Source organism: Planococcus citri, chromosome 1 (genome assembly GCF_950023065.1).
Source record: "Planococcus citri chromosome 1, ihPlaCitr1.1, whole genome shotgun sequence".
In the NCBI taxonomy this organism is placed as follows: Eukaryota; Metazoa; Arthropoda; class Insecta; order Hemiptera; family Pseudococcidae; genus Planococcus; species Planococcus citri.
Genome location: NC_088677.1, coordinates 45,812,103 through 45,839,936, shown reverse-complemented (window position 1 = coordinate 45,839,936; position 27,834 = coordinate 45,812,103). Strand labels below are relative to the sequence as shown.

Genomic DNA, 27,834 nt, shown 5'->3' with positions numbered 1-27,834 from the left:
GACGCATATGCATAAGACTTGACATAGTGTGAAATTACAGACTATTAAATTAGCGTATTTTCCAGCGACTGTAAATGAATCTGTTAAGGTTGGTTTTGCTTTAATCAACTTTATGAAAGCGTGATAGGTTTTAACGTCGTGTGAATTTTGCCGCCTTTTGCTTAGGTATCTATACTTTATGTGTGCCTAGACTGCCTATCTCTTTAAATGTATCTTTTTCAAGATGTTTTGCGTCGTTTGAAATGAACTTTAAATTTTCATCCACTTGCGATCTTATATTATGTACTTAGTATGTTACTTATTATAACTTATTGATGGCATCAGAACAAAAAATGAAAAAATAAAAAAATCATTTAAGGAATAGGTACCTATCTAAACATATTTGAATGTATTTCTAATGGCGCTCGAATTTCTTGAATTCCATGAAAGTATTATGTACAGTACATGTAGGTAAAACAGAGTTATGAAGGTTTACATTTAACAATAATATTATGCAGCTGATGGTATCTCGTATTTGGAGAAGATTTCTTTTTATACACGAACGAAATGTTAAATATTTATACCTATTGTACTTAATCAAATCTTCATCATTCGTTACTTTGAACTTAAACTTATTGGAACGTTTAACCTGTTTTTGCTTTTCACAAGCATAAGCTTCCTATCAGATTAAATTACTTACTGTAAGAATGATAATTAAATACTAAAATACTCTGATTCTTCCGAGCTTTCGAGTATTTCAGTGGGAGATAGGAACTATTTGCCGATTTATTTTTCCATACTACTTTTTCCCCTGCCATTTTCTTTATCTGTTGTCAGTTTTTCCCGAACGTGGTGACAAAAAGCGCGAGACTATGAAACGAATTTGATTGTAGAGTTTGAAAGTAATTTTCGCAAATTTTAAACATAGATCTACATAGGAAGCTGCGATCATTTCTGGTAACAATGTCATTTGAAATTTTAATTTAAAAGTTATATCAGTGGAAGGTGGGAGGAGAGTCAGTATATGAGGTAAAGTCAAGATATGAAAAAATGATGGTATTAGGAGAAATGAAATAACGTAGGTAATAGGTAGATATTTCATATCCCAGTTTGGGTAATTTTGATGTGTATGATAGATGATTCCATTTTTGAGTTTTTAAAAACGAAAAATATATCTATTATTCAACCAGTGAGATAAACGATTTTCAACAAAGAGTTACTTCCCTCGCGAACCTCAAAATTAGTTGAAAATCACATTACCTACTCAATTGAATAATCTACTACCTATTAAACGAATTTGGAATTTTGACGATTTTTGAGTGCTTTCACAAGTTAGAATCCAAAAAAATCTAAATATGGTTCTCGACAATTTGGGATAATTTTTTTAGCTCTATTTTTGTTCATACATATCTAAATGGTTTTGAGGAGGATTGCTCAGCTTGAATGGATTTCAGACGATGTTGAAATGTGCCTACCATTTCTGTAGTACCTACTGCATATTTTAGACAATTTCAGAGAAAATTCTAAATTAAATGGATTAAAATCGACGAATAAAATATTTTCTTTACTCATGTACCATTGTACCTACTTTACTTATCAGTTACCTACCTACTCGTATTCGAATCAGTAAGTTGAATAGGCAATTAAAAGGAAAAAATACTTACGAAGTTTGAAAAATATGTATTGCTTCGCGAAAATATATTTACGTAGGTACCTATACTTTGCATAAGAAATAGGTACAAATTATCGTAAAAATGATCTGAAAAACTCGAAAAGTGAGCATTTAAATTTCGTGCAGGTTTTTCAGTGGACGTTCTTTAAAGTCTAGGGGAGAACATCATTTTCGTGTTTGGTGAAGGGAAAGCGAGTAAATGGATGTTGGCTTGACTCCACGTAAGGGATTACACATCTATTCGTTGTTGTCTTTTTTTTTTTTTTTTTTTTTTTTACGATTTTACCCCTTAACAAATCTGTACTCGGATTATATCTTCATTGGATTTTTTTTAGCGTCTCTGTTTAGATTATGTAGCGCCCTTTTTCAAAAGATACGAACCCTTCATATTGGTAACAATTTGATAAAAAAGCCTACAATTCTCAAAGGACTGCGTTTTCATAACAGAATAAATACTTGTTTCGTGATTGGTCGAGTAAAAAGAAAGAAAACCTATAAAACATTTTTTTATCATTCGCGCAATATAGACTAGGTATCTTCCTACTACGACTGGTAATTCTGTAAAAACAATGCTATTGTGGAAATAAAATCATCTGATTTCAGATAGCAAGTATTGTATTCCACTGTGCTCAACCTATTCTAGGGCATAGCAATTCATAGTTAGGTGTGTTCCACGCCTATGTATATGAAAAACCTAAACAAAGATAATGATTAATTTGATTAGAATTGGTAACGAAGAAAAAAAGCCTTATCTGAGCGTTATAATTCAAGTAAGTCCTATAGTCGTAAAAAAAACTTTCAATTTTTTTCATGAACGAGAAGTGAAGAGAAGAATACTCGTAGATAGGTAGTCAAATTTTCCGAGTTTTTTACTGTTCGAAAGTAAAATGCAGATTTATTGCTGCGAGCATAAGAAGGGCACGAGGAACGATTACGATGCTTTCTTTTCCGTCAAATATAGGTATTCTTGAATATTTAATTCTAAACGATGCTTGGTTAAAATAAGGAAAACTTTGCTATACCTACCTATTCGAATCGTATGAAAAATGTAAATGCACCTATTTGGACGAATTAAAAGCTCACGATGAAATTCATCCGATGGCACCGCAATAACCGCCTCATTATGTAATTTATTTCGTGATTTTATTACTTCTAAGTATGGTCGAATTATATACTTTATTGTTTTAATAATCCATCGGATATAGATGGGTTTACGTAATTAAAAGGAAAGACCATTGTTAATTGTGATACCAACGAGGATGTCAAACTATGAAAAATAATTTAATCGTGCTTTTAAAACTTATCATCGTAACGAAATACGCGTATTTTTATAGTACCTAAGATATTATCACTGCCGAATCTTGGAAGATTTTTACGCTTCGATGAAAGAATACCTACCTAACCTACGTGATACAGCGTTTTATAATCGAATGCAAAACTCGACCCGTTTTTTAAAAAATCGGGTACAGTATCAGATCGAAAAAAAGAGCAACGCGATATCGACAGAAGGATAGGTAGTATTTTGTCGAAGAAAATTTCCTCATTGCATTGATTCCAAATATTAATTTCCATTTTGCAACTGGATCAACGCAGGAGGTAAATGTATAATCGTTAGTTGGATTAATTTTTTAATCGTTTTTTTCCATAGTCATTGCTGGCATCGGTCACCAGATAAGAAGCTGTTCTAAATCTAAAGGCACATTTGCTATTGTGAAAAATTTATTTAGTAAAGAGTGTGGCTCGAGGGGATACGTTTGATTGCTGATGCCGATGCTTCTCTCTATATGTGGTACTTTACCGGTTCGTTTAGTCTTTATACCACCCTTCGAGTATGGAACTTACGAAATTCGAATTATTTTCAATTCGTGATCCGCTGAACGCTTCCCTGGTAGGTACGCTTCCATTATCAAGTATAGCGCCCTCGCTTGCAATAGTCGAGATACCTAAACCTATCCACCAATGCGGAGAAAATATATGACTGCCACAGACTGCAGGTTCTTCATTTATCTTCAAGTTGGTTATGACTGCTTGAAAAACTACGAGTACTTATAGTACTTATGCTTAACTTATTAGCTTCATGATGGTATAGGACATAGGTACCTACATACTTCAATTACTCCGCGGATGTGGTTATACCTTCAGCTGAGAAATTACGTGCAATGTAGAAGCAGTGTAAATCTTAAATGTTCAAGTGAGAAGCCTTCGAAAAGTAGGTATTGGATGTTTTATTACCTATCGATTTAATCAAGTACTTATTTTTAAATGACTATTCAACTCGACAGAACATAAAAATAATGATTTTGTGTTTAAAAATCGTTGATTATGTATTCTTTTTTATTATTCGAGTATACCCATTGCCCATGTGGCTATAATAATTAGGTACGCGTAGGTAGATTTTCCATTGGTAGGCAATTATGCACATTAGGTATAGAAAAACTTACCGATTGCATTATACCTATGGCAATTTATACGTGACAAAGTGTTTGAAATTATTTTAAAATGCTCGTTAGATCTTCATGAAGTGATAACTGTTGATTAACCTAGTCGTCCTCCTGTTACTTGACCCTTCGTACCTAGACCAATTGCCAATGACGAATATACGTATTTTTGTCGTGACGTATCCGAGATATTTTTGCGAAAATAAAATTTGTAAAAACGACGAGAAAACTGCTGCGCGAAGGTGCCGTAGGTGAACAGGGGCTTGGAAAAAATATACGAGTACGATTAGGAGGAAAATGATCGAGAATTTGTAAAGGGATGAAAACTGCCAGCCACTCTCTCCATCCCTGTACATGCGAATCGTAAAAGTGAAAAGTACATACTCGTATCTTTTTAAATCTTTCAGATTTGTAAGCGTTGCCCAAACTCCAATCGAAAATTGTGAATGCAAAAGCCTCCAAAAAAGGAGTAGGTAGTTTCTTTACAAGTTAGGTAGGTACTTAACTTACATGTATTCCTGGCAAAAATCTTTCGAAGGCCACGTGTGTCACATGTCGTTAGAGGTTTCGACCCTCCCTTTCCCAGAATATGCTCATATTACACTTTTTCAGGCTCAAATAAGGTCATAAACTTCCAAAACGTCTAAAAATTTTCCATTTGGTAGCTATTGTATCACAAAAACAACGTTAAATATGGAATAAAAATTGGCCATTAAGTAAATTTTTTTCATCGCCATTTTAAAAGCATTTTTGGACTATTTTGAGCGATTCAAACCGTTCTAAGATCCTCGATTTTTCGACGGAGTATGTTGAAATTTTTTAGTGAGTCACCCTATGAGTCTCCATAATAATATAGGTACTTAAGTAGGAATTACATGGCTATTGTGCATACATTTTTTTTACCTCCAATTTGCTTACCATAACTATATTGGTACACTTCCAGCCAGTATAATGAAAAATATCTACATTTATTTTCATTTAAAAAAATGACCATTTTCCAACACTCTGTCCAAAGTTGAAAAATTGTAGATATATAGACAGCTGAAATTTTGGTTTCGTCAAATTAATCGCCCGACGACTCCTCACATGGGTCTTATTCTTAGGGGCTGTCGACTGTCGTGAACCAAAATAGGACCGGAGCCCAGGTGAACTTGACTTCCATTTCAAAAAATCCACTCGTCTCGGAAAAATATTTAATCAATTTGGTTTAGGTATTTAATAAAAGAACATGCGAATTACAATTTTTAAATGAATTTTGCAAATTCAATACCTACGTACTTCTTTGATTGATATTTCATATGCGAAACCTTCATTTATCAGACCCTCAAGAAAATTGAGGCGAGAGCGAGACTAATTGTTCGTTTCCTTTTTTGACGATTCTACTTTTGCTAGTGCAAATTTTAGGTTCAGCCACTTGATCTTGAAACTTTATTTTACTTAAGTATCCTTTCTATCGTAAGAGTTGACTGAACGAATTTACAGAAGGAAACCTGTCGGTATCTACCTACTTTGAATTAAAATAAGTAGAGTGAACCAATTTTTCTTATAGGCCATAAATCAACATATTTTTCCATTCAAGTGATAATGAATCGTTTATTGCACTTTTCAGGTTATGGTGCAAAGATGAGAGCAGCGATGTTTCAATTCTGAACATGTTGCTGCCTTAGCTGCCTACCTATTCTATAGGGAAATGTAGCACATGGTCATTTCCACGTGATTTTATTATCCATACACGATGGATGTTTATTATTGTTGGCGCGAAATTCAAAAAAAAATGACTGATAGTCACGAATTTGCAATATTTTTATTTATGAATTTTATTGGGCGTACTTGGAAGTAATCTAAATTCATATCTACGGATGCCTACACCATAATTCTATCCAGATAAATAAAATAGGTACCGATTAGCATTTTGTTATGCAGCAGCTTATACTTTTCTGAAAGCTTAAATTTTGAAAAGAGAAATCGACTTAAGGTAGTATGTAGGTACACGTTGATTCAAAATATTGACAAATTAATTAAAATTTCGACTTTTTTTCTCTTCGTTACGCTCAAGTAAACACAGATGTAATAAAATCCAAACAATCGTACCGCAGGTTACATAGTGAAGTGCACGTGTTCCAACATATTTCTGGCCGGGTAATTGAACGTTACATAAAAATTAAGAATACTATAAACGTGTTACACTGACCGCAAAATACTCTCGACCACGTATGAAAAATAATTATCGTTACACGCACTCTTGTTAGTAAAAACTTTTCTTTGATTGGCGATAAGTTTTTTTTTCATCATTATTTGCGTTGATTTTTTCCTCTATATCTGTGCTGCTACACCACTCTGTATCATTGGTAAGCAAACAGAAGTGGTATCATCGAGTGATGTAACGAATTAAGCGACAACAATGGCTCAGCATTTGTATGTATTTGTGACTGAATCGAAAGATTAATAGTGCGTATTTTTCCATTTCCTTGGATGAATCAATAATGATCGAGGAATTATTAGGTTTATATCGGGTATAAAATGGAGAAAAACAAGATTTCGATTGATCACGCGTGGTTGGAAAATTTTTTGATAGGTAGCTGGGATCAGCCTTATTTTAGCGATGTTTTTCTTATGCAGGGTTATTGATGAAGTGGGCGTAGGACGTTTGCGAACCACCCTATTGTTATTATTCCTCTTTTGTTGCGTTGATTAATGATCTAAAACTGAGACATTTGCGAATAACCAACGAGATTCAAATTAAAAATGTACTCCGAGCGAAAGAGGGATTCATATTGAAGCCAATGTAAGACATTTGCGAACCAATACCAACCAGTTAGGTGTAAACATGTCAACGCCTTTTTGGCTTAAAAATAAAACTTCACCTAATACATCACGTAACTCAGTGGTCCAGGAAACACCCCGTGCCCCAATAGCTAAAATTCAATACCTCTGAACTGTTTTTCAAAACTTTACATAACTTATACGAATATTCAAAGGGTCATTTCAAAATTAAGATTTCAATAGCAGAGTGACCTAAAATTGCAAATTTTTTCCCCACAAAAATGAGACGACCCTATCCTGTGGCAGGAAAATATGATATTTAAATCTATCTTGAGTGGAATGGGTCAATCACCATATGCACAATTACGTATAGGTACTTGGATAAAGTGAAGTTTAAAAAAAAAATAGTGCCTACATGCCTTGAACTGCTTGTACATATCTCAAAAATCACAATTTTGCAGTTAGGTCACTCTCACTTTACAGATGCTACCTATTGACAAAAAATCACAGTGGGGAGGGGAGTGAAAATTCAAAATTTGAGTCCTAGCGTGTAATAAGAACTCAAAATTCGGGCCTGAAATGCCCTGTAGGGACTTTTTCATACCAGTCGTGGGTTTACGAATTCCCCGGAGGAATATTCGCATCCAAGCCAAGCGGGGCGTTTTTATTCCCGAGTCTCGGGTATAAGAAAGTCCCCCTGGGGCATTCGTAGATTCAAAAATTGCGATGAAAAAGTCCCTTGGGGCATTTGTAGACCTGAGTATAAAAAAAGTCCCTCTGAGGAATTCGTAGACCCGAAAATTGGTGTGAAAAAGTCCCTCGGAGAAAATGTAGACCCCCAGCCTTGGGTGCTTTTCAGATGAAATTTTTGGATCGCCACCTTACCCTTCAAATGGAGCGAAATTGCAATACCTATGATAGGTATTCTCCTACTTCTCATCATATTTACGCAGAAGGACAACAGAGTGGTTCGCAAAAGTCCTACTTTTGGGGGTTGGTTCGCAAATGGGTACATTTTGAATTAGAATGTATGAGCATAATGATTCTTTTTCTTCGCCATCTCTATCCTATTCATGGTTCGCAAACGGGAACCGGCCCCTTCGATTGCATACAAGTGTAATACTCTTTTATTAGCGTGTTCATATGTATTTTTGCATTCAGTAGATCATTAATTGCAAAATTAAGTAGGTATGTAAATGTATACTTGACCCTTCAATGCCCCAGAGTAATTCAACGAATAGATCTCAAAAATTTTCTAGTGAGGAGTCTGACTGAAGAATTAGGTCGCGATATTTGAAAAAAAAATTAATCCAAGTTGTTTACTCAGTTTGGAATTTTGGAAATTGAAGATTTCTTCAATTTCAATTAACATGGATTTCCAAAGCCAAATTTTTCAAAGATGCAGACGGATATGGAAGGATAAAGTAATAAACATTTTCTATGTAAGTAGTTCCATTTCTTTTTGACAACTCTGAGAACTTATAAAGAAAATTACAACGCAATCGGAATGAGATTGGGTCAAACATATAACGATGGTTTCCGATTTGGAAAAATTTCATTTTGAAATTGTTACTTACTATAGACATAGAATACAGCCTATTTAACATTTGAATTTTGTAGGTGTGATAGCTGCAGCACAGTTGGTATTAATTGACCAAATGGAATGGTCATTTCATAGTTCATTTGACAATGAAACAATGTGAAACAAATACCTACGATGAAAAAATAGGTGCCAATTGCCAGGCAACAGCAGTCTTTAGCCAGCTCGTAACCTACTTTTGTAATAGATATCTACTTGAAATTTGGATATTCACAAATTTTTGAAGGATTTTCTTTGCTAATTGATGAAGCTGTTCTTAAAAACTTGACGATTTTATAAAAATTAATTCATTACTTCTTTAGCCCCTATCTATCTACCTACCTACCTACCTATCTACCTACCTATATTTATTATTTCAGTTGGATGTAAAAATTCTTGACCGTTCTTCCTTATTCTCACGATGGTGTGCAGTCGTTTCTTATCAATGAATAATAAGCATGCATTTGCATAATAATCGACCATTTTGCGAGGATTATGAAGAAGAGAATTAGCGTACTAATTTATTACGGACGCAAAACGGTGGGTAGGTAATTGATGCAGTGATACGAATACGTCAAAATACATTGGTACTTAGTTTATAGCATGTGTAGGTACGCGGTAATTGATGTGATATCTTCTTCGATCAAATATTTATTTTATCAGAAATCGTCACATCATTGAGAGATTTTTGATTTTCGGAAAGTTATGATACGAGTAGATAGATACCTACCTAATTTCAATCGAATACCAATATTATTGGTCAAAATAACAAAAGAACTCACGATCATGCAGGTTTAGGTACCTACATACTTACGCTACGTAGCTTTTAGGTTGGTCGCGTAGAAGATGGGAAACAAGATGAAAAAAATATCGTTTGTCTCGATGAAAGCATCCTAATTTAATTTTGATTTAATTTTCGTTATGTAATCGGTTATACGACTGAACAGACACCTTGGAGGAGTTTTTCATTACATAAGGTAAATTTAAACAATAGACGGAATACATTAAACTTAATTAAATATAAAAGATGCTAGATACTTGAGGCTTCAATGTTGTGGAATAAAAAGGTCATTTTGTTGCCATTACCGTTTCGCGCTCTGTATGGCCCAATGTAGTGCAATTATCACCCAAGACTGAGTACTGAGTAGATTCCGAGCAAGGATGTGGTCGCAGTTTGGTAAAAAAATCGATTTTCTGGGTTTAATTACCTGCACTAGAGACGTTCTATGTTTACTACTCGTACAATAATAATGATAAAATGACCTAAACGTTATGAACAATGTCATCGAAACGAGCGACTTATGGAAATTGGAACAACCTCAGCCGAAGGCAGTCAATTTTTCTCAATGATGCAATGAAAATGTCGACCCTTTAGGGTGTCTTTTTGTCTGCGAATAAGTTTTCAAATTAGTTTTGGTTATTATGCTAAAAATAGGCTTGATATATGGTTAAACTTCCGGATTTTTCAAAAGGCGAAAGTTAACGCGTGGTTTATACAACCGAACCGAGGTAATTATTAATTTTAATTAAAAGCATTAGGCGTACGCGAGTGTGTGCGAATGTAATTAAATATCGTATTGATTTTCAACGAGCAACAATATCGAACAGTCTCTTTTTCGAGATGCATACTTATACCTACCTACCTACCTACCTATATGTACGTACCTACCTATATTAAATGAATGTGACAATATCGTAGTTAGTTCCATCGGATTTTCTTCGACTTGTATCCGATTATTTGCAAAGTACTTAGGTATACGTAGGTATAAATGTATAGCTTTATGCTCGAATTTCTAGGTAGGTATGTATATGTAATTCAAAAAGAGCAAAGTACCAAAAAGGTTAAAATCTTTACTTATTATCAAGTTTGCGGTAAGGGCGAAAACATATGTTTGTTTGACCCGTTTTTGCGATAATAATCAGATGAAAATCCGACCCTTTTCCGAGTTAGCGTACAATAATTAAATGCTAATGCGTAAGTAGAATTTATTTCCGGGCTGCATCAGTTCGACGTTATTTCGTTAAAACGGCACAAGCTGACCCTTTAGATATTCTTAACGCTGCCGACTAATTTTCACAAAGATAAATAGAATTAGCTTATCAAATGGTTGCCTAATTAGATTGCCTGGTGAGATGGACCGTGTTCATTTTTATACTGCGGTCCCAAAAAGTATGCCTACAGTTTGCATAAATACTACTATCCCGCATCTAGGTAGGTAGTTAGGTACCGTCTATTTTTAAAAATACATATAAATTTACTACGTCGGGTATCTAAACCTTTGCCTCAAAATTCGGTGGCTGCCTCCCTTTGAAGAGTACAGATAATTTACTGTGCTAATGGAACTACAACATACCTACCTGGTACGTGTTGTTATTGTTCGGACATTCGGACTGACCACTATACGGTTGAATTTTGGATTAGTGAGCTTATATATAAGACGCAGCTGTAATGCGATTTTATTCTCACTTCTATTCATATAGGTACTTTTACTCTTCGGTGTCCTTCGTAATGACCACCCACATTTATAATTTGTGGTCCGAAGGATTATATTCGAGTGGTTTTCCAACGTGTAATAAGTATACGAATGCAGTACAAGTTTTCGGAAAATTGAATGAATAGGAACTCCGTGAAGCAAGCGACCTATGTTGAATCGCTATTTTAACCTTGAAGGGATTTTCAAGCTTGAGTCCTACAAACCTTGCATTTTTCGTTTGCAAGGGAAGGAGTGTACCAAGTATGAGGTGAAAATTTCAATTTGTTCATCTTGACTTTTACGACAAAAAAACTTTTTCTTAATTATGAACAGTTTGTAATCCCTTTTATTTCAGAGCCTACAGCTTTTTTCCTTCAATTTGCACGCATGAAAAATCAGTCAATTATTTGTTACCAAGTGTAAATTTTGAACTCCTCATTTGAGAAAAAAGTTGCACTACCGATGGTCTAATTTTTACGGACCGAATGTTGCATCTTTGAGTTCATAAATCACATTTGCATTATCGAAATAAGAACTTTGCACGTACACCTAGTTTATGTATTCCGTTTGTAGCAAAAGAAGTCGTCTCGCTGCTTGTTATCTCACCATAAGCAGTACCTAATAAAACGCACGAGCTCATCATTGCATATCCATTTCTGTTCCTCATTCTTGCAGTGCGCGTAAATTTTACGCAGCATGAGTTTCAGAAACAACACCCGCTTATTGCTATTTTTACACCGCGAATTACTACATTTTTATGCGATGTTTATAGGGTGTTCTTGCAACTAAACAGATGTTAAAAAAATAAGCAACCAAAATGAAAAAGCTCGTTGTAATAAGCTTAGCATGTATTTGGGTAGCTTTAATCCGATTTTCGTTGTGAATTTTTTTCTCGCTTTTTTATTGTCTCCTACCGTTAGTGTAGGTTTGAAAAAAAAAAAAAAACTTTAATGTAGGTATGTATAGTTTACGAGTACTAGTGATTGGTATCAACTGTCATATTTTGCACAATGTATATATATATAGGTATTGGTATCCAGACATGTCAACTATTGAATGGGTTAATTTTACTATACAAGTGGACTGACCAACTTCTCAACTATAGTTGACAAGTCATGGGTTAATTTTACTATACAAGTCAACTATGAGTTTTCAGAAACTTCCACCAGAGGGCGCATGGCTTAGAAATCAAGGCGCGAGGACGAACGCAGGGTCTATAGTCAATTTGTATTGAGTAGAATGCGATGTGCTGGTGGAGATGTATGCAAATACATCGATCCTGAGTGTACACGACAACAAATTTGACTTGAAATTTTTCAGTATTTTATTGGCCTATGGAAAATTTAAAAACATCAAAATTTTTTATGCTGTTTAAGCTTTCTTTTGGTGTCTTAACTTTATCAAAATTCAAATTACTTTGACTCCATTTTCAAAAATTTTCTTCAAAATTTAGCCTAAAAATCTGATTACTTTTTTCAAAATATAGATTTTTTTAATATTAGACTGAATCTGCAAATAAAATTTTAATAGGTAAGTGATTTAAAACAGAAATTATACCAATTTTAAAGTTTTGTTCACTTTTCTGCATATATGCCAAGCATAGTTGACATGTCTGGTCGCTAGCAAATATATAGGTATATTTTGAGGGGGGAGGGGTGGGTGGCCTCAGCCATTGTAATACTTTTTTAACCTTTTGATAGTTAAGCAGTGGCGAGGCGTGAGTTTTACTGGTAGGGAAGCAAAGTTGTAGTGAAAATTTTCAAAAAATACAGTACTTAAACTTCCATAGCCTAATTTTTAGATCAGAGCTATAAACACGCGCAATCACCGTTCGACGCTCTAACGCACTCGTTAAGGATGGCAAACATGATTCTTTTTTCCCTTAAAACTGGTTTTTTGGAAGCAATGTACAGTTTGCTTCCAACACACAGATTATGAGTTTTGTAGGTAGTAGAAAAAGTGCATCGGATGACATTTAAACAAGATAGTATTCTCGATTGTTTTAAAATATTTTTTCATATTTTATTGTCAATTTGTACTGATATTTTTTAATTAATTTAATTTTCTACAACTCGGAAAATTTAAAGGGAAGCATTGCTTCCCTTGCTTCCATGGACGCTTCGCCACTGTAGTTAAGTACCTGACCTATGTAAGTATAGCAATTTTTGACAAGAAATCTTGATTCGAATTTCTTTTTATAGTAGGTATTATAGTATGTAGGTAGTTTGGTATATTTAAAGTGATAGGTACAGCATCGTATGAATAACCTATTTGATCGTTTGCAGCAAAATCAAAAGTGAATAATATATTTATGTAAACATGTTAAGGTTATATCGACGGTAGATACTCGTTCAACCTCCTAAATGGTAAAACGAACCATTTATTTATTTCAGTTTTTTCGTATTTACCATTAAGGTTAAACTTAACCGTTTGCTAGGCTCTTTTTTGAAGGGATTCAGTTCAGGATGGTCGTAGTCTTTTAAAAGAATTATTTCGAAAAAGACTTTATCGGTAAGTATAATATACGCTCGAATTGCTATCTTCAGTTATACCATTGGTATGCACAGGGGCAACCGGAGTGGTCGTTTTGACCCCGAAATAGAAAACAGTATCTAGCTCGCTTTACTTATTGCAAACTGCATAGAATACAAACTGCCTTATTATCGAAATTTCGTAGGCAACAATCTGTACTAAAAAGTTTTTCTCGTCTAGGTTTTTCTGATAAGTTAAAAAATTTTATTTGTAAAGATTTTCATTTCAAGTTATTGGATATTCAGCGTTTGGTGTAAATGTTGATGATTTTAATTGATGCGACGGGCTTTTAAAATGTTTTCTCTTTTATGTTTTTGTACTCGTCCTGAACATACTTATACTTACCTATACGTATCTACGAGTATCTGCTTATGGAACGTTTTTCACATAAAAGGTACCTACATAAAACTTTTTGTCTTAGTGAAAAATTTGGAATTTTCAAAGTACGCACTAAGGTATGATTCAAGAATGCAAAAGACTGACGTGGCTCCTTTTTTTAATAAGGAAAAATTAGGTAGGTACGTTATGAAATTTTTAGATTTGGAAATGAAAAAATTTCAAAATTTGTAATCTTACCTGTATTATTTTTTTTTTAGTCAAATTTCAAAAGCGCGGATGGGCAACTGCAATTTCTGAAATTCGACATTTCCGACACAAGTGAGAAAATGTGTATTTCAAGGTCGTTAAAAATCTGAATCTCCCCCCCAAAAAATGTCAAAATTTGCGTAAAGTTAATTTCAGAACGTGACGACCTTGATGACAGCTGAAATATTACTTATCTGGTTGAAAATTTCTCAGAATTGCGCAAACCTTTCGTATTTTTAAGATCGTGACCTTTTTTTTGTTTTAAAAAATTTGGTTTTCTCACATTTTTGTTTTTGATGCAGAATGATTCCGTTTAGCAGAAAAAAATTACCAATTTTACAAACCTAGTTACCTACCTACCTACAGGATTCTCGTAATTTTAACGAGACCTTGCTAATGATGGAAAATTTCGTCATTTCAGGCAAATTCTAAGGGAAAATACCCATAGGTACCTACTCTAAATCATCGTTAAATTTTCGTTGACACACCTTTGATAATAATGTATACATTCGAGTACCTAGCCTAGGTAAATACAAGTAAGTGTGGCGAATTTTCAATAACAAAATTACATCTTTGATGACTTGTTAATTTCATCATTCAAATGCTTCGATATTCTTCCAAATGGCCATTTCACAAATACGCTGGTCATTTCCTCATAGTATCTATACTAGAACGTTATCAGTATCGTTGATGTCATTTGCTTGACAAGCAAGGTGCGATAGAAAAAAAAACATGATTAAAAGCTTCATTAGTAAACATGTCGCGTATAAGGAAAGCAACCTAGTGACGAGAGTTAAGATGTTATATTTGCACTTGTCTCGTTGTGCTGTTAAAACGCTCTGTACTTAGTTACATCAGTTACATCTTACATACCTATGTATCTATTAACGAAGAGTACTTACATATTTCTTAAAAAATAAATTAATATGAGTGATGAAAGACTCGCATTTGTTATTAATAAAAATGACAGAAAATTAAGCTAAAATGTCCTGCAATAATTCAGGCGGTTGAACAAGGTAATGTAACAAGTGATTTGCTGGAAAAATATTAGTGAAGTTAATTCAGTAGTGTACATGTAGAGGTACCTACCTATGTTAGTTCACTAGGTTCTTCATCTACCTACATAACTCTTATTAGCTTTAATTTTCGTATTTTACAAAGTATATTGGTTTTGGTACTACAAACCTATACTATTTGTGTTTTGTTTTGTTACCACTAATTCGTATATTTTGGTAGTATTTGAGTTTGTATCTATTTAGTATTTTTTGTTGGCAGGTACTTACTAGGTAGGTAGTCGAACATATTAGATCGAAATGATGCAAATTATGTAAGTCGTTTATCATAAGATTCATTAGTGTGTAAAAAACTGTTGGCTTTATGCGAACGCTATGGCGTGGATTTTTATTTATCTACAACATCCGAATTGATGCAACTTTCTTTTCGCTTTCACCCGTTAATATTAATGATAATATTATCATGTTCCATTAAACTCTTCGGTTGCCTTGAATTTAAATATGAGAATATACTTATAGATACCAACGTACTAATGGTATTTATTTTGAAATATCGGCAAAAGGTTGTTAACGTAAGGGTGAGAGGGGGATAGCATGAAAGTACACTGGGGCGAGAATTTATAAGTACGTTTCACGTTTTTTCGACTCTTTGTCATCCTACCTACGTGAAATCTGAATGAAGATCGGATCTCAAAATATTTTTGGGGGGAAAGAAGAGTGTCTGACGAATTGATCCACGTATATGTTACAATGTTTCATCTACGAAAAAGTTATTTCAGAAGTCACAAAAAAAAATCAAGAAAAAATGACAAACAAAATAAAGTAGTTTTTCAAAAGTTGTCGGATTTTTTTATTGTTTAAAAAATACGATCGCGTTTAAAATTTTTATAGTCGGTTCTGTGTATGGAGAAAACGTTGGGGAACTATTTCATTTTTTCCCCGTTAAAATCGGACCATAACAACAGGATTTGCGAATTTTTTTCCAAAACAAAACAAATCAAAATTTTTATCATTTTTTTCATTTAACATAAGTATGTACCATATGTATTTTGGCGGGTTTTCAGTACTTACATGTTTGTGACCATGAAGTGATCAAGATGATGCGAAATTATAAACGCGATGAGAAAATATAGGGACATGGCAAAAAATGGCCGCGAGCTGCCTGTTTTTAGTGTCATCATTGTTATTAATTCTGAGGTAACTCGCAGCCAATGACATTAAAGCGTTCACATGGCATCAGCTTCATTCTCAGCCAATCAAACTTTTGTTTTTGGTTTCTTACCTCAGAATTGATAAAAGAGCCAGAGGGAACGCCATCTTTACCATGTCCCTATATGAATCGTCATGAAAAGCTTCATGATGATGGCATGGCTGCTATACTTACACTAGAAGGTTTTTCAACAAAATTTAATGTTTGTCCAATAAAAGTTTCTCAGGGTCGTTTTACCGATACTATATAAGTACCTAGACCTACCTAGTACCTACCCTTTCTAGTAAAAATTAATTTTTCAATAAGCTGTATAGTGTATATTGGCGAGGTAAAAATACATTTAAATACTTAGTCGAATTTTTAGTATTTTTCACGAGTGTACAGTCTCACCCCAAACGCTGTGCTCCACATGACTGTTTTCAAAAAATTCTCCAAAATGCAGGTCGTGGAGGGGGGAGGATTTTTTTGACATGATCGAGCATTTATTACCAAAGAATGTCGAATTTAGATAAGAAAAAATTTAGCTCGCGTTATCTCAAAAATTCACGGAGAAATTCGAGAAAACCCCTCAAAATCGTACATTCTAGACCCGGTTGACGGTATGAAAATTTCTCATTTTCTTTCAAATTTTGTTTCTTATCTTGCGTAAGTAATAAAATTAAATTTGAATCGAAAAAAGGAGGCTTTTTAAATAAAAATCTTTTACCGTAGAAAATTTTACGTTATCGTAGTTGCTAATTAGATTTTTATGGAAATGAAAATAAAGAGAGAAAAAAAAACGAGAAAATCCTGAAAACGTTTTGTATACTTCAAAGTAAAACTTTTGCTTTAAGAAACTCGTCGACGATATTAATGGATTAGTAAGATTAGAGGCTTGATTCGATGAAATACTTGCAGTAAACTCTTCGCTTATTAGTTATATTACGGTTAAAGCACTAACCGCGCTTTTAATTCCAAGTGTATTCGATATTTTTGCTCCCATAATGATGAATAGTTATTGAGGTACCTAACTACCTATATATAGCTCTCTCGTCTTGGAAACGTCTGCATTGAAAATACGCCAACCAGCCATTTCCCGCGAAAAAAATCGTTTTGAAATTTTACGTTTTTAACGATGCGCTTTTTAAGTGTAATATTATACGGCGGCGTAATTTTCTTTCATAGGATTCGCCTTAATCGAGTACATAATAGTGTTGGAAATTCTAGTGATGAAAATTGATTGGCTCGTTGAAGTTCCTTTATAGGTCTGAGAATTACTTTGTTGTTCGAGCAGCGAAAACCATTTAGCTCGAATGTTTGAAATTTCTATTAAAAAATGTCTACCTAATTTCGTCTGATAAAATTGGCTCACTATAGATGTTGCGACTTGATAACCTTATTAGGTTGTTTTTTTCCTCCTCCTGTTTAATAGCGAGGTGATTTATGATCTGAAAAAAATAACACCGAGTCTCCCTTGTGCCGAATACACAGATACGTATGGTAGGTACTAGGTAGGTATAAAGCATCTATTACCTACGTGCGAATGGTAAGAGTTCCTTGGAATGATTCTGAAACAATACTGGCTATAGCGGACATTACCTTGAGCTAGGAATGTCACTACTTAATGAATTTTTCGTTTTATTTTATTATTATTATTTTTTTTTTTTGGGAGTTAATTCTCACGTTTATGGGTGAAAAGTAGCTCAATATTGGTAGATAGGTATATTGTAGCGGTTTTTTCTACCTTAGTCGTGACACTCCTAGTGTATGTTTTCGGATACATGATCATGACGACTTTACACACACGGTCAATGGTCAAGTTTTATCGAGTTTGTTTTGCTTTTTATTTTGATTATTTTCGTACTATATTGAGCCTTAATTCGTATAATTATACATGTTTTGCCTGCGGGATATGTGGGCGAGAGTGGAAATTATCCGGTGGTAATTTTTAGGATATAATGGATAGATACAAATATTTTGAAATTAGATTGTTACACATTACTTAATTCGGCCAAGATTTCATTCTTTGCAAATATATAAGTACGTAGCATGTAGTTTTTTACTCCCCATAATGGGATGATTGGGCCAGGAAGTTGAACTTTGGAACCTACTGAAAAGAAAGTATTTTTTCTCTCAGAGTAATTTTTCTTCCTGTAAAGAGGATATTATCGTTTTAAAGAAATAATCAGGGTTAATTTTTGGATTTTTCAAAGGTGTAATCCTTCTTGAACTTGATGTTAAATCTAAATTACAAAGTATGTATCAAATACTTAAGCGTGATAGAGATAATAATAATAATAATGAAAAAAAAAAACAAACAGTAACTGAAGTGAAGCATTCATTCATTAGCTTGTCCCTTCTGTACTAATCGCGCATTAGTCTTACTTATACACGATATTTATCTAGATTATTTATACGAGCTTTTCCTCCACAAAGGGGTTTAAATAGAGATATCTTCAAAATGAGCTGTTTTGTTGCCTTATAATTAAAAAAAGTACGTTAGGGGATCTTGCGGTATTTGGCTTCTGATACTGTAGACAGTGTTGCAAAAAAAAAAAAAAAAAAAAAAAACGGTTCCCCCGTGAAAATTTCCAGGTCATTTAAAACACTTTTTTAATGTGTTTAAATATTAAAAATTAAAAAATCAACAAAGATTGAAGATTTTGCAGCCATTTTTTTCGCATTGAATTTTGATCTAAAATTAAGCTCATAATGGCGACAGAAATTGCATTCTTTCCTCTCTTTAATGTTGAAAAGTACCTACCAAAGTTTTCAAAATTTATCAAAAAAAACATACAATTTATTCAATTTTGAAGAATTAATTACTAACATAGGTAAGTACGTATGTTTTTTTTTTAAAAAAAAAATCGGGAATTGAAAAAAAAAGTTTTAAGCAAAAATAAGCAAAAAAACCCGTTTTAAACGGTATTTTTTTTGTAAACGACAAAATGATTTAGACATAGCAATGCAACACTAGGTAAGGTAAGTATTCATCACTGCAATTCTAATTTTATTAAGTAGGCCTACCTTAAATGCTTCTGAAAATCGTTGGAGAATTTTTTCCATTGTAAGTATTTTTCGTTTTTTTGTTTCAGGTGAGCGATTTATTGCATTTTTCAACTTCTATTATTCATCAACTTATTAAAGGCCCGGGTATGGTGCTTGATTCGTTTCAGTTCATGGCAAAGTAATTGTTTGTTTGCATGAAAGGGACGTCCGTCACATCTTGGAGTAAGTAATTTGTTGTCCAAAAATAAAAGTCGCCGTGACAGTATACTTATTAATGCAGTTTCTGCTTTAAAATCTGTAGGGCCATTCCATGCCAGATCTGTATTTCATATTTTGCACGTCCGCAGGGGTCATCAAACGATGATCCAAAAAATGCTTCTAATGTGCTTACAAATTGAAAAAGGTTCCAAATTTGCATAAGTTGTACTTTGTATAGTTTTTCGCACCATTCATCTGTAATTGAGGTCTATTTCACATAAATTAGAAAAAAAAAGAATCGCCAACTCCATGTGGAAAGTTTATCTACTTACTTACTGTATCTATCTACTCTTGAAAACCCAGAAATTGTCGTTTTGAAATTTTCATAACGTAAATTTGTTTATTGTTATTCTCGTTCATTCTGAATCATTTGGCATGGATTTTCAAAATTAAATATCCATTTCATTGGTAGGTAACCATTAATATAAGAGAGGAATATATAAACTTCAATTTTGCATGAGGTAAATATATTTTTAATTTGAAAAAAGTAGAGGCAATGAAACAGAAATAAAAAAATTAAGCAAACTCGTGATATTTACATAATAAAAAAGTTATTCGCGTAAATATGAATTTCATTCATTTTTATCTATTTACCAAATCGCAAAGCATTCGTTAATTCAAACAGTTCGTTTTTTTTTTTTTTTTTTTTTTTTTTTTTGTGAAATAATTGAAACGAACTCGCGGTATAAATGGACTGTAATTCCACATTTCCAAACATAAAACGAATTTAAATGAGAGCAAAAAAAGCCTTTCGGTAATTTTTCAAAAGTTTATCGAATTTGATCGAATAGAAGCGTAATGAAGTAGGCAAAAAAGACTCGGTAACCAGCTGAAATTGGCAATTAAAAATTTCCTTTACCTCGACGACTAACCAAGAAATGGGAAAATTTTGCAGCCGCAAACAGATTGAAAAGTTTTCAACCACGGGCTTATAAAATTTTCTCCATCTGTTCGACTTGAGAAATTTCGCAAAATTTCGCCCAAAAGTTTGCTAAAAGCTGTTGAAAGATTTAGCGAGAATTTTTCCAAACATAATCGCGTTTTTAATTAAAATATAACCGCGAGCCTTAGGCACTTGTATAAATTCCGTTCGATCGGACGAAATGAAAAAGCACTCGATTTAAAATTTAACGAAGACTGCATTTCGTTATGGTGAAATAAGTTAGTCCCCTTTGATTATCCTTTCATTATTAGATATACCTACCTACTTATAGGCTACGAATTCGATTTAAAATGAAAAGCCAGATATTGCCATTTGCGGAAAACGAATCAAAAAAATAAATTAGAGCTCATTATAAACGCCGAGTTAAAAAATGAAACGGCGAAAAGAATTGAAACGATGAGACACAAACGGTAGTGAGTTGTGCAAACAAAATGCCGACAAAGAACGGAAGCAGATTCAGAGTTTTTTTCATGTTTGAAATGTTTTTCGAGTGGTTGCAAAAAGAATAAAAAAATGTACCAGTAGATATTCTTATTTTGGTATCGTTAATTATGTACCGTACCTGCCTACCTAGTTAGAATAGTGTAGATATTATTTTTAAATATTCAGTAGGTTATTGTTTCATCGTATACTACATAATATATGGCTGCCCAACGTATGTATGTACAGGGTGTTCCAGAATAACCTTTCACATTTTGGTGAGCACTGATCTGCGTTCAAATGGTGTTAGGGGAATGGTAAAAGCGGTTCCAGGTAGCCAACACATGCCGAATTATGTTTCAGTATTAATTTTTTACCATGGAGAAGTGGACGGCTGTGCAGCGCGCTTTTATTGTAAAGGCCTTTTTCAAAAATAATGACTCTTACATTAGTGCAATTCGTGCCTTCCGCAAACATTTTAAACTTACCGGTAAAAGTGAAGTGCCATCGAGGCCAACAGTGAAATTATGGGTAAAAAACTTCGAGAAAACCGCTCATGCTTGTAAAAATAAGCCTACAGGTCGGAAAAGATCAGTAAGAACGCCAGAAACAACGGACCGAGTAAGGCATTCAGTACAGACTACCCCTACCACTTCAATACGTAAACGAGCGTTAAATTTAAAAATCAAACCAACTTCTCTGCAACGAATTTTATCTGAAGACCTCAGTTTCCATCCATATAAGATTTTAATCATTCAAAAGTTACAAAAAACTGATTTTGTGAGAAGAAAATCATTTGCCGAGGATATGCTTACAAGAATTGATACTGGTGAGATTCCATTGAACTCGTTACTCTTTACTGATGAAGCTCATTTTTATCTAAACGGTGATGTGAATAAACAAAATATGCGCTACTGGTCGACAGAGAATCCGATGATAATACACGAGAAACCTCTACACTCCGCTAAGTTGACTGTTTGGATGGGCGTGGCTAAATTCGGTATAGTGGGACCGTATGTGTTTGATGAAACGGTGAACGGTGAGAGGTATCGCAAAATGTTAAACGAGTTTCTCATTCCTGAATTGAAACGCAGACACAAGTATAGAGTTACTTGGTTCCAACAGGATGGCGCTACCTGTCATTCCGCAACGGACACGATTTCTTTATTGCGTGAGCATTTTGGTCATCGAATAATTTCGCTGAACACAGAAATTTCATGGCCACCTCGATCCCCTGATTTTTCAGCATGTGATTTTTTTTTATGGGGTTACCTCAAGTCAAAAGTATATCAAGATGATCCTAGGACTCTGAAACAGCTCCTAGATAATATTATTCGTGAATCAAGACTGATTAGAAGAGAAATGCTCAACAAAGTGTTCAATAATTTTAAAAAACGTTTGGTCGATTGTGTCAAAAATGATGGAAAACATCTTGGTGGAATAATTTTTAAAACTTAATTTATAATGAAAACTCAAATATATGGTCTAAAAACGGCACATTTCTACTTCATTTTGGTTATAAAAAAATTTCCGTAACCATTTTTCTCTCAGAGCTACTAATAAAACAAAAGTGAAAGGTTATTCTGGAACACCCTGTACGTATGTAGGTACAATACTTTTTCGTATGTACCTACCTGCTACATTCCGCGTGGAAGATGATGAATTCAAAGAAAACCCTCGGATAGAATTCACTAAAATTGATACACGAATCTCGTAGGTACGTGAAAAACTCCTACGTTGATTTTGTATTCAAAAAATAATAATAATAAATTATCCATCTTCCGCTGCTGTGTCTACACAGTGCACACCTCTGCTAAAACGAGCTTTGCGCGGTTCTTCGTATTCCTAATTTTTTTTCTTTACCAAAATTAAAAATAGATTTACATTTTTATTGTAAAGAATTTTATCTCGACTATTTATCACCGGTTTGAAAGACAATTAGAAACGAAGAAAAACTTTTCAAGGAACCACTAAATTTGAAAGATGTTGGGTTGATATGCTTCAATGAATACACTGAGCTGATTTTTTTCCTTCTAATTTGTAGGTAGAAGTTAAACGTTCCGGATTTATTTTTGGTAGACGAATAGAGAGTAGGAGAGGGACCGTGACTTTGGAAATTTAAAGAAAAGAATTTTTGGTGAGAACCCGAACCCTGGGGTTCAGGTAGGTATATGTAAGCATAGGTATACGTACGTACAGCAAACATTTTTCAAAAATTCAGTGAAAGAGAAAAAAATAAAAATCAATTAAAAATCTTGGCTGTTTTGATTGAAATAAAGGAGGAAAATTTGTTCGTAAGTTAGGTTGTTTGAGTGAGCAAATGGGTTCTTAATAAAATAATACATATTTCGGGTAAATTTTGGGTTTTGCGGATTTGTTGATATGTATACCTACTTTTGAATTAGGTAGGTAGTTTAGTGTTTAGCCTCTGATTTCTCGGTTTCTCATTCTCAACGGTTAAGACTCCTGATTTTATGTTTTTAAAAAATATAAATCACTGCTGTGCTGGAGGAAATTTATTTTTATTTTTCGTAGAATTTTTTAAAAACTGAAGAATTCAAAAAATCAACAAAGAAGTCGATACGAGGTTTCACAAATAAAGCGCGAGTCAAATTTCACCTTTTTGATTATGAAGGTAATTAGATCGATTTTTGACATATTCTTTTTTTTCTCGTTTGGTTCAGACTCAAAATTTTTTTCTGTGAAAAATTCTAAAGAACTCAAGGAAAGATCACTGCAATTTGAAATCATAATATCATCATCGGAAAAATTCCGATAGGCGATAGGTTTACGTAATTGCCTGATAGTCCTTTGCAACAGGTACCTAAGCAGACAATATTTCATGAGACATCCTATGTAATGCATACGCGATCGTCTTTTTCCAATTTTCATGTAATACACCTATCTGCCTTATCTATAAGTACACATGCAAGTACCTAGTACCTAGACTACCTACCTAATTGAATATAGGCTATCGAAAAATCAACAACGTTGAACCACACAGACAATTAAGATCATATCGTCTACAAATCTGGTACCTCTATACCTACACCTACCTATCATTTTAACGATGGATTACATACTGTGAGATTTTACATGGAGCGTTGTAAGTTACGAAGTGTACACGTGTGCACGACGAAACCAGTTTTTAAACGAATTTTATTCAGATAAGTACGTACTACGTAGGGTATTTGAAAATTTGGCAACTTTTCTCGGAGAATTTTTTCAAAAGTGATTGGCTTTCTCTTGATAAACATATAATTCAAAAAGGAAGTTCTGTTTATCTGCTTGTTCCATCGCTGAAAATAATCGTTTACGTAATCTTTTCCCCCCTTGGGGAGCACCTATAAATGATGTGAAATAGGTACTCGTACAAATTTCATTTCATAGATTTTTCTCTTTGCAAGCCTATCGGCCGGAAGTACATATGTATTTACTTTTACACGAAAAATCTTAACCTAAAGAATCCCACTTTTATTATACGTATACGACATACCACGATAGATACAATAATTTTTATACCAAAGAGAAACATAGATATCGAATGAGTAATCGTGATCTCCACCTTCGTGAATTAACCGCACTTCGTATACCAACTTACTTATTATTTAAAAATTTAACAATCGGACTGTCTCATTACATTGAAATGAATTATTGAAAGGTTAACTCAACGAAGTCGAGGTTATCAATAAGTTCCTATTTAAAAAACGCTGACAGGTAATTTGGTTTATAAGCTTTTGTTTCAACTTTCTTCCTTTAATTAACAGATTTAACAATAGATAAATCGCGGCCGAGAAGTTTCGATGCATCTGAAATATTTACCTTTATGTAATTTTGTTTGCATTTTAGCACGATTCTTGGCCAGAAATTACGTAAACATCTGGCTAAAATATTGCTCAGTTTACGTTTGCCAAATTAACCGATAATCGGTGCTGATTTTATGATAAAATTCCACGCAAACGTGACAATTTTTGCTTTGTACCTATAGTAGGTATACGTATTGTGTTTCCGCAATGATCAAAACTCCTTTTATACAAATTTAGCAATATTCTTACAATTTTTTTTTGCATTTAGGTAAATCATTTTTGCCATAATTTTAGCCATTTTTATAGTAGGTACGTATATATATTTTTATGGAATTTTTACTAAATTTCTCACAGTTTTACAGTCAAATTTTTAATAAATTTCTTCTTGTTTCACGGATAAGTGATATTACTTAAGATTGATAGACTTACTTTATTATTTTTTTAAAGATGTTAGCACTTTTTTGAAGTTTCTTAATAGGCGTAATTAGCCTGCGTTTCATTTGAATAGGGATTTTTTAAAAACTATTTCCTATCGAGAAAAAGGTGGAACAATTTTTTGATATTTTTCTGTTTTCAAAAGCACTAACTTCCTCATTCAAATTTCAAGATGCTCAATCGTTTAGTTCTCTATAATATGTTTTCCATTACCATTGCCACCTTATTGATACCTACATATTCGTTTGTACCAAAATTTGAAACATGGCCGACGTTTCAAGGAACACTCGACAACAAAACATTCCTCGCTAAAATGGAATACCGGTACCTAGGTACCTATCTAACAACACACACAAATAGGTAAATTTATAACAGATGATGCGATATCGAAAACACTTTATTCATGCTCGAAAAAGTAATCATTTCTGCAAGTAAATACCAAACGCGTATGTTTAGTGTCGTCTTTTAAAATTTATTCCGCGTAAATTCTTATAGTAAACAAGCCAATGACCTTGAAAGATCGAAAATCTTCCGTGTAAATAGAAATGGTCGCAGACAATCCCCAAGTCAGTGACCGTTTCTGAACGTACATTACGATTCCAGTTTATACAACTACGAGTATAGGTAATGCTGTATACGTTAAGTATATGTTCGAAGAATCTCACCTTACCATAGAGCTAAAATGGCAAAAAAATATGGTAATTATTTGGCAAATCTGCCCGGAAAGAAAAGGTATTTGGCTCTAAAAAGTAAACGTTAGGTGATGGTGAACAGACGATCATTCGGTGAAAAAAATTATTACTATTCACCACCGAGTGAATCATAGAAATTATAATCATTTCACCATAAAAAATGCCCAGGTACGTATACATACATAACTGTTTCTGTGTTTTTTTGGTTTGTTTATTTTTAAAGTCTGGATTCCAATGCAAAATATTTCAATCTCGTTATACTCTTTTAAGGTTTCTTACTCAAAAGGTAAACGAACTATGTTTTTAGAAAAAAAATATTTTTCCAAAATATTCTTTAAGTAGGTATTCTTTTGTTAGACGTTTTCTTTCTTGCGAGATTGAAAAAAATAAGAAACGACTTCCCCCTTTTTTTGGTGAGTATTAAATTCCAGTTGAAGTCGAAAAAAATATATATCTTGAGAAAATATTTCCCCGATTTTTTGTTTTGGAAAAAATTACGCGTAGGTACAAATAGATGCATGTTTAATTGTATAAATCTGTTTGAAATACTTGAAATTTTTTCTTCGGCTTCCTATTCTGTGAAGTTTAGTCGTTTTTCTCTTGAGAATTTTGCCCTCAGTCGAAGAATTTATGCCAAGATCCACTTAGTAGGTAAGTAGGTACCTATACTCGTATTTACAAATATTAATGCATAACGCGCGAAAAATGCAAGCCAGGTTCCCTTTAATATTCAAATGTATAAGTATGAAATTCAGTAAATACATTGAAATTTGCCGCTATAGTAGTTAAATATACGCGCATTATGTAATGCCTACCTATGTATCATGGCTTACCTACTTGTACCAATGTTATGTGTTTTTGTTTGCTGTTTCTGTGGAACAGGAATGCAGCGAAGAGACAGCGTTCATTTTGAGGAAGCTCTGCACTTACTTTACATTCGCTTCATTAAGGGAGAAAAATTGACGCTGCCGTTTTCAAAAGATGATGTTGTGCAAATTATTTAGAAAACTTTGCTCTTTTCCTCCTGTTGAACTAATAATGCAACCGTTAGGTGTAGCCTAAAATTAAAGCCAATAATGCGTAGGTAAGGTACCTACCTATCAAAAGGTTGCAGAGACCAGAGAGCAGAGACGGTTCGATGTCATGTCATTGGGAGGGGGGGGGATGTTGTATCGCCACATTTTACAGTCAACAATTAATTAATTTTTCCGACAATAGGTGATTGAAATTTGATCGTGCTGCGTGTCAAACAATTTTGAAAAGGTATGAATCTGTTCAGAAAAAAATTAAAAATTTGTATTTTTCATGTGCTTTGAATATTAAGCATGAGTACCTATTTCTAGAATTTTTCTGTCCAGTTTTCATAATATATAGGTAATTTTTAAAATGTTTGAAAGCAGCATGTTGAATGGCCCGAGCGTACCGATGGCAAAAGTTTTGGAAAACTTGTTTGAAAAGTAAAACAACATCACTTTCAATGTGACAATTCGATCTTTCTGATCTCAACTTCTTAAAAATTTTATTAATGGTTTCTTGAAACTTTTTGAGCATGAAGAAGAGAACCACAGTGGCCCGAGTGAAGCGAGGGCTGAAGCTTTCAAAAATTTGAAGTTTAAAGAAGTAAATCTGCAGTAATTTGGAGGTGAAAAGTCAGTTTTCCACTTCTGACATTTTTAAAAGTTAAGCATAATAATTATGAATAATTTGAAAAACAGAAAATTACAATTCAGCTCATCGTGCGAAGCGAGGGCAAAAGCGTTTGAAAAAAATTAAGAATTTTGAGGATAGGTCAGTGATTTTGTCGGCAAATTAACGATTTTGCCACCAAAATGACGATTTTTTTGTAGTTTTTCAAATTTTCTTCCATTTGCCGACAGTTTACCATTTTGCCATTTTTGCCGACGATTCTGAACATTGGAGGGGTGTTACACCCCCATACTTCCCTCCTTAAAACCGTCCCTGCCAGAGAGTTTGAAGATGTTAGGTACATTACTTACTGATTTTTTTAAAATCAAAAAACAGGCAGGTATCCCCATAGAGTACAATT

At 33.6% G+C, this 27,834-nt stretch overlaps 1 protein-coding gene across 3 annotated transcripts in view; it reads left to right on the top strand.

Moving 5' to 3' along the window:
• Positions 1-27,834, top strand: part of LOC135832273 (mucin-2) — an 88,933-nt gene that overhangs the window by 14,580 nt on the left and 46,519 nt on the right. Inside the window, exons 1-2 of one of the 3 annotated variants that reach the window (XM_065345421.1) lie at positions 12,879-13,054; positions 19,320-19,455. The exons of 1 other annotated variant lie outside the window; for it this stretch is intronic. The gene's annotated coding sequence lies outside the window, so the exon portion shown is untranslated. Of the gene's footprint in view, positions 1-12,878; positions 13,055-19,319; positions 19,456-27,834 lie in introns of those variants that run through there. One more of the 3 variants, XM_065345420.1, reaches the window with a different exon arrangement.